This window comes from Siphateles boraxobius, unplaced genomic scaffold (genome assembly GCF_051911475.1).
Source record: "Siphateles boraxobius isolate OS27281-9 unplaced genomic scaffold, OSU_SipBor_1 12, whole genome shotgun sequence".
Taxonomy (NCBI): Eukaryota; Metazoa; Chordata; class Actinopteri; order Cypriniformes; family Leuciscidae; genus Siphateles; species Siphateles boraxobius.
The window spans coordinates 8,101,594-8,114,367 of record NW_027508722.1 but is presented as its reverse complement, the minus strand read 5'-3'; the positions used below and the strand labels follow the sequence as shown (position 1 = coordinate 8,114,367).

The window sequence follows — 12,774 nt, the reverse complement described above, 5'->3', positions numbered from 1 at the left end:
CTCCTTCTGGTTTACGCAGATCATCTTATGCCGGGTTCAAGCCGTCTTTCCACTTTCCACTGCACACGACAAAAGGCAGCCGTTGGACCGGAAGTCATTTATTTCCAATAGACAGTAGCCTACAGGAGCTGCGTGGACTTCCGATCATATGCGTAAATTTCTGATCTGATTTGAGCTTCGGATGGTTTGAAATATTTAGACCGTATGCGACCGGCCGAACGGATGTGAGGTATTCTAATCAAAACTGAGCACGAAGTTTTACCAATATTTTAACACCTTAACATTATTCTGTAAAGGCTATTTCTGTAAAATGGTGGATATGAATAATTATCGGAGAAATAATTATTTTATAATTATTAAATAAATATTTATGTTGATTAGCTCTAAAAAATACTATGTTTTTATTTAGATGTATTGAGGGTCATTGATTTTATTCATTAAAATCATTAATTTTTCCATGGTGAATAAGCTGAGGTTAACGATTGCTTCACAACCAATTTCAAAGTTCCGTGGAACTGCCACCAGGGGGCGATATGTGACAATTGTATGTGAATGTTAAATGCGTGTATTCTGAAACGGCCATTATTGGCTTGTTTTTGGATCCGAAGATCCTATACTTTTTCAGAAGATTCGTAACAGCACCCCCTACCGTATAACAGTAAAAACATGGAAAGCTGGAAAAACTCATGAATGGTGGGGAAGCGTTGTGTCATAAATAATGGGAAAGAGTTAAAGCCGTTTGGTAGACAGTCTTATATCTTTGTCTTTTTGTCAGTTTTTTAAATGCTTTTGCTTCAAATCAAATGTTGTAATGTTGTTATTTAAGCTTATAGTTGATTGGTTTGGTTATTAATAACCCCTTTAACATAGACTCTTCTAAAATTGCTATGGTAAAAATGAATTGAAAGAAAACTTCCAGAACTAATACTGATGAAAAATTTGCTCTATAAGCACTTTTATAATTCACCATTTTTTAACAAACCTTTCCTAAATCGTGCAATATTTTTTTCTTTTGACTGTCTGTATAAGCATATGCATGAACATATAGGTCTAGTCATTCTGGTGGACTGTTTAGCTTGTGTCATTAGTTTTTGTTATTACCAATCAGAGGGGGAAGTAGCGGTATGTGCATATTTGTAAAGAATGTTTGAATTGGCCGACTCTAGTCAGCGATGGGAGCTGGGCCATTTGGCTTTAGGAAAACCAGATGCAAAATCTGAAAAAAAGGAGAATTTTTCTATTGCATCACAACTAACAAGGGACAACAAATTTTCTCTTCAGTAGCCAGTTTGTTTGTTTAAAAACAGGAAGTGTGCAGGATGTTCCTCTGATGATGAATCTCATGTTTATATGAAATGGCTGATCGCAGTGCTTTTTGTTATGCACCGACACTGAGTCCAATTACACAGTTGTTTAGCAAAGGCTTCAGCTCGCAGGCAGTTGGAGTGTGAACTCTCTGTGTGTGTGTGTGTCAGGCCTGCTAGCTATAGCCTTTCATGTCAGGCACAAGTAAACAGGAACCCCGGGGCCTGTCTGTGGTCAGAGGTGGAAAGCAGGCCACTGTAACCGCCAGTAAGGAAGGATGAGGTAGGAGAACAAGAGAGACAAACCATGAGCCTGACTTCTTATTGATCCCTTATGAGTTTTAGTGAGATTTTTTTGTCTATCCCGCACTTTAAAGTTCTCTTTTCTTTCTGTACTGAAGAGGACATGAACAGACAATTGCAAACAACTGGGACGTTGGATCTGTCAGCATTCCAGAATTAATGAATGTCTGTAGCCGAGCCAGTGTGTCTCGTTTATAGCGGTTCTGTCTGCCGCCCAATAAAGATGAATGCACTAAATCAGGGGTGTCGAACTCGATTTAGCTTGAAGGCAGAGAACACACAACATCACTGTTATTTTCTTCTTAATCTTTGGTGTAGTCATGCAGTAAAGGCAATATGATATAAGAATAAACGCATTGGACAAATAATCAGAATATTGGTATGTGGTAATGTGATTACAGCCCAGGGGTCATAAAATTAGAATTGTTTTATTACTTGTTTTATTAAAAAAAATTAAGAAGAATTAACTATAAATGACAAGTATTTAATTAAGTTGTTTCCGTTGCTTTGAGTGGGGAAAAAAATCCAAGTGATTGAACGCCTCGTGTGCGAACGCACATCAGTTCTACCAGAAAGACTCGGGAGATAAAATGATGTAACAAAAGCATATATTTATTAACAGCCCAGCAAGCAAATATTTATAAAGTTCTTTGGCGTAGGCCCCGACCGTAGCGCGCAATCCGAGGGTAGCGGAATCTGCATTTCCTGCCTGAAGACGAAGGCAGGGGTGCAGCCAACCCCCCGGGGAGCTATGGGAAGGGACCATCCTGGTGGTGGTGGGGAGGGTGGAGGGGAAAGGGACCATCCTGGTGATTGTGGGTAGGATGGAAGTAATTGTTTGTGTCAGCATCTGCGAACTCAGACATGTGTAAGTACCGATCTTTTATACTGCAAGTATTAGAACACGATTGGTTAGGTGTGAAGGTAATAAGTGACTTAACGATTGAGTCTTCCTGGCAGAACTTACGCTAAAGCATTCATTTCTAGCATTGCTGACTGGGCATCACAGACACTCAGTTTTGAATTTGATGACGTTATAGGCTATTTACACTAGGTACAGATACATCTGGTTGTCAACAGCCTTTTGCTGAACTCGCTCTACTCCCTTTTACCATCAAATATCAGATCAGAAAAAAAAACGAAAATTGGAAATAAAGGGTCTTTGTTTATCAGTTTGTTTAAATGTTTATCAGTAAGGGTTAGGGGTTTGGTTTAAGGAGGGCTTTATTGTCCCAGTAAGATGAAATCCATTTAATAATTTTATTAAATATAATAATTTACACTCTTTTATTATTTCATACCGTTTAATACAACAACACTGAGGTGCAAATAGTCTCTGCCACTATTTATAATAAGTAAAAGTAGCATCTACTAACACTTATTGCAAAGAAAACACTGCTATTCTCACTTGTTGTAAATGGAATCTATTGCCATGTAAATGGAATTTAAACTTAGTATAAAAAGCGGCTATCACTATTTGTACTTAGTGTAAATAGCATCTATCACTAAGAAAATTACAGATTTCATTCAAGAACGGCCAGAAAATTAGGTAAAAACAAAGACTCGCTGATCAACTCAATGAAAAACAACCCAAAGTTTGTCATTTTGCACTGCCTGCAGAATACCGTAACAATCATAAGAATGCACACTTTTTCTTTTGTGACTAGTTTGAGTTCATTGCTTACAATACTGAACATTGGTGTCACTTTAGAGCAGGCATTCTCAAACTTTTTGGGACCCATTATAGGGTAGAACATTTATAGTTTAATGTTTCACCGGATATGCACGTATGCACATATGCATGTCTTACGTAAGAAGATGTGCTTGAGTGCTGTCAGTCATGCATATGAATGTAAAAATAATGCAGTCTGAAACTCATCACAAGTGCCTTCACGACATGCCTTCAGGGGCTCTCTGCGAGTCAGTGACTATTTCCTCCCTCAATACCACACTCTGTCAAAAAAGGTTAAATGTTTAATGGGTTATTTAGATTTGTTTCTAGTTATAAAGTATGTTTCCGAGCTGTTTGATTCATAACATTTAATTCAAATTAAAAATGCATTAAAACTAAATCATAAATTAAAACTAAATCCATAAGATGATCCTCTAATGTAAACCCCTAAAGGGTTCTGTATGAAGCGCCGGACAATACCCTTTAAAGTTCTACATAGAACTCGGTCGTAGGTGTTTGAGTCGCTCAGTTCATTATTGCAGTTATGAATTAGCATAATCAAAGGGGTTTGGCACTCTGTGCCCCTTACAGAAAGAGGAGATGAATATTAAGAGTGGCCTGCTGATGGCACATGTGAAGCACATTCCATTTCTGTGATGTCATGTCTGAGAATTGCAGCTCTCACATTACACTGTCAAAGGCATGTTGTGTTTTCAAACACACTCTATAACCTCAAAAGAATTTCTGTTTGGTGAAAGAGTTCTTTAGAGTCTCAAATTCGGTGTCAAGTCAAGTCAAGTCATCCTCATTTATATAGCGCTCAATGGAGATTGTTTCAAAGCAGCTTTACAGAGATAAACATATAATTTAAGGTAACAGAGATTGGTTTGGTTTTATAGTGGTTCTTGAAAAAAAATAATTTTCCAGCTAAAGTTAGTTTTGATTGATTCACTTGATTCACTAAATGATCATTTGTTATTAAATTAGGGGCCGCTAAGATGACACCGTTCTCTCTAAACAGACTTTAAACGTGAACCTGTGATAGACGCTGATGGCGTTCACATGCGCATTAATAATTGATTCTATAGTTATGTGCGTTTGAATATATGTGCGCAGGTTTGTAATTCCTTACAAACCATGCCTAAACAAACTACTTGTCAAACTACTTGTCTTGTCTATAAATTTTGATGCAGAATTTTATTTTATCTTATCACTTTGGGTAGGTACGCGAACCGAAAAATTCCACAACGCTTTATCTGTACAGTGGTATAGGGATCCTCCATAGGGAGAGGCTAGTTGGCACTTCAGCACTGCATTGTCATCAGGTCCAGGAGAAAGTCCTTCGTCAGATCTGGAAACGGCCTGGATCCGGCAGGCTGCGGGGAAACCTCAGGATAAACAAAGACACTAAAATTAGCGTAGATTCCATTCTTCTTATGATGTAACGAGTACATCATGATTTAAGGGAAGTGTTCCCAGTTCCGGCTGATTTAATCTAAGCAGCCTAATATTGAATTATAGAAGTCTATAGAGTGTTATGTGAATGCTAGGTCAAAGAGATGTGTTTTTAGTCTAGCTTTGAACTGACAGACTGTGTCTGCTTCCCGGACAATGTTAGGAAGATTGTTCCAAAGTTTTGGTGCTAAATAGGAAAAGGATCTACCGCCAGCAGTCGATTTAGATATTCTAGGTATTATCAACTGGCCGGAGTTTTGAGATCGCAATAGACGTGAAGGACTATAATGCGTTAAGAGCTCGCTCAAGTACTGGGGAGCTAAACCATTTAGTGCTTTGTAAGTAATCAGCAATATTTTAAAATTTATACGATGTTTAATAGGGTGTAATCAGGGAGAAACTCTCCTTGTGTGCTGTTATGGTGACTCTAGATCACCTCACTGGAATGAGTCATTTGAAACGTCATGATTGCTGGAGTCTGTGTGAAAGAATGTGTGCTGAAGTGCTGAGTGTTCAGCTGATGACATATCTGATCCACAGCAGGGAGGCCTGGGAAAGGATCAGAAGAACAAATAGTCATGATATCTTTGTCTCTGCCATTGGAAATATTGACATTCCCCGTGCTTGACCTTCCATCACAATTGAGTCAGGAGTCACGGCTGACGCAGGTCAGGATCAATCTGCCGGAGCTCATGCAACAGGCTGAAGTTTAATATCCAGGAAAACTATAAGCTTTAGAATCTTTAGTATTTGAAAGCACTGACTGGTGTAGAGCCCTATGAGTTCCACAAAAACGTGTGTCTCTGTGTGAATGAGCGATGCAGTTTCCTATTTGTTTGTGTCAAAAAAATCACCAAAAATAGATTTTAAAAGAAATTTGATGGCATTAAAAAAAATGAATTTAATTGCTAATGTTGTATGCCTTTTTTCATTTCTATCGTTTTTTATAACAGATTTGTATTAAAACATAAATCCAGAAAAATTAAACCACACAACACAGAATAAAAAAATAAAAAACATAGTGCCCTATTATTGTAAAAATGTACAAAATTGTAAATTATTGTAAAAATGTAAAACTTTTATAAATTCAATTGATTAGACATTCTTTTTAAATAATAATTGTTATTAAACCAATAAAAATACAGAATCTAAAAAAAATTAAACAAATTTAAACAGAAAATACAGAATTTGAAATAAATAAACAAAACAGATTTCATAGGGCCCAATTATTTTTTGTTTTAATTAAATTTAAAATGAATTTAAATTTAAAGGTGAAGTAATTTGAAATCCCCAACACAAACACGCCCCTACTCAAAAGGATCACACCCATATCTTGATAGATCCGCCCCTAAATTCACAAACACACAATGGTTGTTTCTCAAAAGAAACGCTGCATCTTACGAAGGATGCATATCTCGGCTGCCGCTTTTGAGAAGGACACAATGAATTGGGAAGGACACAGTCTCTGTAGACGCAGCCTTCCATTTGAGAAACGCCCAATGCTGTTTTGGTGCTCGGTCCGATCCACTTTCAACAGCGTTTCTCAAATGGAAGGCTGCGTCTACAGAGACTGTGTCCTTCCCAATTCAGTCCTTCTGAGGCTTGTAGGCTAGAGTCCTCCTCAGCAATTAAACGCTAGAATGAGATGCTCTAGTAAGAATGCATGGCTATGTCACACATGTTCCCCACTCCGCAGTCACGAAAATACTATTAAAATCTAATTTTGGAAAATTACTTTGTATTACATATCTTTATATTAACTCGCTTTTTATTAATGCAATTCAGTGGTCTTCCAGTGGCTTACATTGTTGTCAGTTTAGTTTTGGTGATTAATTTACAGCACAATAAAAGATAGCATCTATGCTTGTCCGAAAACTTCTTAATAAGCTCAGACAAGCTCAGTACCGACTATTTTTCAGTCAGTATTTTTGTGAATTGAAATGTGTGCAAAGGATTTTGGGTGATTTATGGCCGCGAAGGATACATCCGATGCATCCTTCAAAACAGGCCGAATGAAGGACACGTAACAAAGGCTGCCTTCCAAGGATCCTTCAATTTGAGACAGCCTTCAGCAACATTTGATGACGCGGCAGCCGAGATATGCATCCTTCGTAAGATGCAGCGTTTCTTTTGAGAAACAACCATTGTGTGTTTGTGAATTTAGGGGCGGATCTATCAAGATATGGGTGTGATCCTTTTGAGTAGGGGCGTGTTTGTGTTGGTGATTTCAAATTGTAACCACTAAAAGAGTTTCCAGAAAAAATGTAAACAGAACAAACATAATCGAGATGTAAAAAAATAAAACTGATTTGATAGGGCCGATTAAAGTCCAGCTAATGGCTGTCTGAAATGCACATTATACGTTTGCAACATTTTCTGATTTACACCGTAAAACAATGTTGTATTTCTATGATTCATCAGCATAAAGCTATAATACTAATGCATATCACACTCTCATTCCTGCAGGAATAACTGTGTCTAACTGAAGTTCACTCAGTTGTTCAGGCAGAGCTTAAAACACTTTTTTAAAACACTTAAAAAAAAGTTCAAAACCTCTTATGGCCTCTTGTTTATTGCTGGTACTGAAGAGGGAGGTTTCAATGAAGAAGTTGAAATATTGTTTTAAAGTCATTTGAAATCTTCCATTTAGCTTAATTACCCTACAGCTGGTTTCAGTTTTATCCACGGCAGAACTTTCTCACCGCTAATTTGAACTGGTTCCACTGCTATTGAGTGTTACAGCAAAAACACCCTCCAATTCAGAAACCAGTGCTGGATCAGCATGTCCTGGCTGACCCCACAAGAGCAGAAACACAGAAGAGCCACAATAGAGATGAAAACAAGATTTTTGTCTCATTTGCACTCTTAGCGACTTCTAGGCTATTGCTAACCCAGCATTGTAGAGGCTTTGAGACTAACAAGATGCATATGCAGATGTGAGCCTCTCTGAGGTTGGCGCGCTCTCGTGAGACACATTTTATTGTGCTGTTTCCCACCACCAGAGGCTCATGGGAATCTTAATAACATGGGCTTCCCAAAACTCCAATTTGAATCACCCTGGCTAATGTACACACTATGAACCTATGATTAATTTGGAGGAAACACAAAACAGAGAATACGATCATGTACAACCAGTCATTTCCTGACGAGATGTGGCTCATTTCTGAGTGAAACGGGATGTTAACGGATGGTGCCCCCTGTGGTAGTTGGTGCCCTATGCAGAATGCGTACTCTGCATATAGGGAGTAGCGGTATTTGACAAGTTAAAGCTAACTGGATGGGTAAGACGGTTGAAGGGATAGTTCACCCAAAAATGAAGATTACCCAGTGATTTACTAACCCTCAAGCCATCCTAGGTGTATATGACATTCTTCTTTCAAACGAATACAGTCGGAGTTATATTAAAAATATCCTGGCTCTTCCAAGCTTTATAATGGCAGTGATTGGCCGGTTTCTGTTTTGAAGTCCATAAAAGTGCATCCATCCATGATAAAAGTAGTTCACACTGCTCTGAGGGGTTAATAAAGGCCTTCAGAAGTGAAGCGATGCGTTCATGTAAGAAAAATATCCATATTTAAAAGTTTATCGACTAAAATAACTAGCTTCCGGCAGACGGCCTACGCAAGTCGACTTACGCCAAAAGAAGAACACTTGACGATGTATGAAGATGTATGATGTATCATAGGATGTAGGAGTAGCGTAAGCTTTAACGCCTCTCACAGTTCAAACAAACAGGGCTGGGCAGCCAACTCAAGCTCAAACCCCCCAGACCCGTGTGGATTACTTTTATCATGGATGGATGCACTTTTATGGATTTCAAAACAGAAACTATCCCTTTAATTTCCATTAGTTATTTTGGCTATGGGTTGTTCGGTGTAGCATTCAGAGATAAAGCATTGCGGCAAGATTTTTTTTTTTAATGAATTAGCAAGATAGACAGTGAGAGAGTATTGTGAGAGTAATCTCTGTATTGTGCCCTAAAACAGGCAATTAACCACCATAATCACATAATCACGATTATTAATTAGACAATTAAAGGTTGGGTAGGCAATTTCGGACAGGCTAGCAATAGCAAGCTAGCTTTCTAAGCATGCGATCCCACCCTACCTTCAGAGTGCTCTCCAAAGCCATTTCTCTTCCTATACCCTTATGAAAATTAACAATAGTTTTACTACAAATTAAACAAACAAACAAAACCTGGTAATTGTAGCTAAACCATGATAACCACAAATTAGCCATGGTTTTGCTTCACTAACCATAGTTAAACTATGGCATTTGTAGTACAACTGTGGTTATAAAAATTATAATCAATATACCAAAAAAACATGGTTACTACACTTTTACTATAATAAAACCATGGTTAATTTTTGTAAGGCAAGACATGAATGTACACAGTTGGATAGCAGGCGAGCAAAGCCAAACAGCTTTGACCTTTGTTTACATTGAAGCAACAACATAAAACTTATAATTGGAACTGTTCATAGAAAACGCAACTACAAATAATAAGACATACTTACAGTTTGTGACAACAAATCCACAAACAACAGGTTGTCCCGACAAAGTGGGAACTGCTTCATTTTAGGAGAACATTTGTGCTTAGCCTGCATTGTACTCTTTTCTGGAAACTGTTCTCCGATAAATGCACACAGGTAAACGTTTGGATTGTAATGTTCAGGAGCAGTGTTTAAAATTTTTGTTAACCACACTAAGTTCATCAGCCTAGGAAGGTCGAACAAATGGGTTTTGGAAACGAGGTGGAAAAAAACAGCATCTCTTTGACATAGCGACAACACTGTCTTCTCTAATGCAGCTCAACCAGGCCTCATCCCCCTTTTTTTGTAACTTCACAAAGCCAGAAAAAAAATGCATTGTAGTCCAAACAAGTCATTCGTTGTAGTTCTTTGAAAGTGAATTGACCCTTCGCTAAGCCACGCCCGAAAACCACCATTGGTCAATCGTGTCTTAGCAACCGTAACTAGGCGCGGGAGGTCTGGCAAGCTTTCGAGAAGGGAAACATGCCGAAGCGTTGTGCGTATGGATAGTGCAAATCTGATACCCGGTATCCTAAAAGTTTGGATGGGGGAGTGGAATTTTTTTCCTTTCCGAAAATCTAAAGGCCAGGGGGAGAAATTATGTTCGTGGATCAAGCAGTGTGGGAGACCCCATTCACATCTAAATGTTGACAGGTTAACAAAAACACCTATTGCTTTGAAGTTGGAAATAATGACGGTTCTTTGTTCATATTGCATATATTTTAACGTAAAATAAGATGATTAAAGACAGGACGGAGGCTCACTGACATACTTTAAATTATATTTCAGCATTTTGTTAATCGACGGACTATACTACCCCTGAGTAACTTTAACCCAATCCGATCGCGTCTCTCCCGGTGTTAGTGTTATTCCACAAAATGTATGGATAAACTGTTTGATTTATAATTATTAGATTATTTTCACATTTCACTTACCCTGCTGTGCACGAACATAGCTGTTCCTCAATGTGTGTGTTTCCCATTTGAATGGTCAGCGTATGAGACGGCTGCTGCGCTGGTTATAGGCTTTAGCTTCAATTTTTATGAAAGTATTCGGTTATCGGTTGCATATTATGTCGTGGATACACCCCTCGAATGCATACTGCAGTCCCTTTTGCCTTACTCTCTCAGATATTTCACATGTTCGCCAAAAATTACTAATTATCTCATTGGGAATGTCTGACACCGGTGCATACAAACTGTAATAGACGTGCCAGGCGCGAAAGCTTGACAGGCGTAGCAACAGTAACTAGGGAGGGCAGGGCTTAGCGAAGGGTCAATTCTGTTAAATAAAATATCTCCCTTTGAGCTTTGTAACCTTGCAGATCTTTTTTTATGCTCAAACAGAAACATTACACTAACTACAGTTGAAAAAGTGAAAAAGCATAAGAACACTGTAACGAGGTTAGCTGTTGTGGAAAGAATGTTCACAAACTTTAATTATAGAATAAACAAACACAAAACAATAGTAAAGGCGGAAGCCCCTCACGGACGACTGCCGCACACACATAAATAAAACATAACGTAAAAGTCCAGGCCTGGTCCTCTCTTGTCTTTACTGTCATCGCTCCTCCTTTTATGCTTCCGAAGCTCCTCAGTGAGAGATACGAGGCTGGTGAAGCGCACAGGTGGCGCTCATCATCAATTACACCGCTGGTCTCGCGCTGTTCTCTCACTGCTCTCGGCCCCGCTCTGCTTGCCCAGGGGGCCAGACACGGTGGCTGCGGCACCTGGGGGTAAGGACAGATGGGGGAAGAGAAAAGGAGAGGGAAGCATGTGGAGCGACATAGACGAGAGAGGGGAGAGCGGAAAGGAAAAGAAAAAAATCTTGATCCGGTTCCCTCCACGGTGGTGCTGGATTGGTGGACGGCTTGACACTCCTCCACACCTGGTGGACGGTGACGGCTCCTCCAAGTTCAGGCAGCCAGCAGGAGTCCCCCTTTCCCTGCTCCTCCCCATCATGGTGGACGGCAGCAGGCTCTGGCCCATGGCGAATAGCGGCGAATCCTGCGCTCCCTCGCGGACGGCAGCCGCCCCTTCAGAACCCAGGTGGCCAGCAGTTCCTCCTTAGTTCCTCCCCCCGGCAACTCACTCCAGAGCACCGCCTCGATCGTCCATGGCGGTAGACTCTGCTCGGACTTGCTCGATGGCACCGCGGATTCCCCACAGCGGCAAGGTCTCTTTGACCGTGTGTTCCTTCCTCCCTGGTTTCAGGTTTCTCACACACCTTTAATATTTTGACCACTTCTATTATTGATTGCATTCAGGATGTGAAGAGAGTTTCAACTATTATATAAAAAAAAAAAATCAAAAAAATGTGCCTACCCTACCGATAATCGTCAGGCAAATTTCATATTTGTGACAGCCCTACATTTATCTTCAAATCACAATTGAATTAATTTTTATTATTCTCATCATTTTTGTCCATCCAATAAAAACAGTTCACAAAACCAAAACTTTCACTCAAATACATTAAGACAATCAGTAAAGTAATCCATATTAATTAAACAGTTTAACCCAATTTTTTTGAAGAGACAAAATCACACGCAATTCAGTTTATAGATGGCACAAGTTATTACATTTTGATCAGATGGTTATGTGGACAAACATTTAATTTTTTATCTATTTATTATTATTATTTTGTTTTTATTAATTTAAAAAAAGTAAGCAGAGTCAACTTTTACTTGTTGACTATTTGTCTATCTGCTGTAAACTGCTTCTAAATAGTCAGATTACAGTTTCTGTTGGTCATATGATGTATTGCATATCTATTCTTCACAACTATTTTCCTTCTGTAGTTTAGCAGTCAGTTGTATGTGCCACATACAGCATGGGATTATGGCATTGCTAATGTGTCTTCATATTTTCGTTCCAGATCGGACCAGCTGCAGGGTTGATAAGAGGAACAGGATGATTTGATTGGTACGTGCTCTTGTTTTCATTCTGTCCATTACATGAGTGTACAGCTTGACCATTTCTTCAGATGGTGTTACAAATGGGATCACTGTAGAAAAACAGGAAGTCACAGAAGCAGCTGTTTGTTTTGACATGTTCACTCAGACTCCTGATTAGTCTCTTCTCTTTCGATTTGGGGCTTCCAGAGCTTTGGTCTCAAACTTAGGTGGGTTTGGAGGTGTGGGTTAAGTGTAGTACTTGTTTTAACATGACAAATAAATTGAATAAGTTTTCATAGTGTGGCCCAGTTTTGAGCCGTGAGTACAATGTTATATTTTCTATTATAATGTTACATCAAAACTAGTGATGCTAGTTCTATATATAATTAGTGCTAGTATATAATTCTTTCTGAATATTATGGACAGTTTACAAATCGTTCTGAGTGATTCTCACTTATTGCAACAGTAAGGAGTGCTGGATAAAACTGAAACCAACCCAACTAATTCATAACTTCATAACTTGGAACTAAAGTACAAGAAAGCACTTTTAAAATGTATCACAGTATTACCTACCAAGAAATATGAAAATAGTACTCTTACATGTATACTAGAACA

At 38.9% G+C, this 12,774-nt stretch overlaps 1 long non-coding RNA gene across 1 annotated transcript in view; it reads left to right on the top strand.

Moving 5' to 3' along the window:
- The window catches only part of LOC143715695 (uncharacterized), a 127,658-nt gene extending 115,135 nt beyond the window's left edge, over positions 1-12,523 (top strand). The window contains exon 4 of the long non-coding RNA XR_013195872.1: positions 12,141-12,523. This is a non-coding gene — a long non-coding RNA (uncharacterized LOC143715695). The remainder of the gene's footprint in view (positions 1-12,140) is intronic.
- The last annotated feature ends 251 nt before the right edge of the window (positions 12,524-12,774 follow it).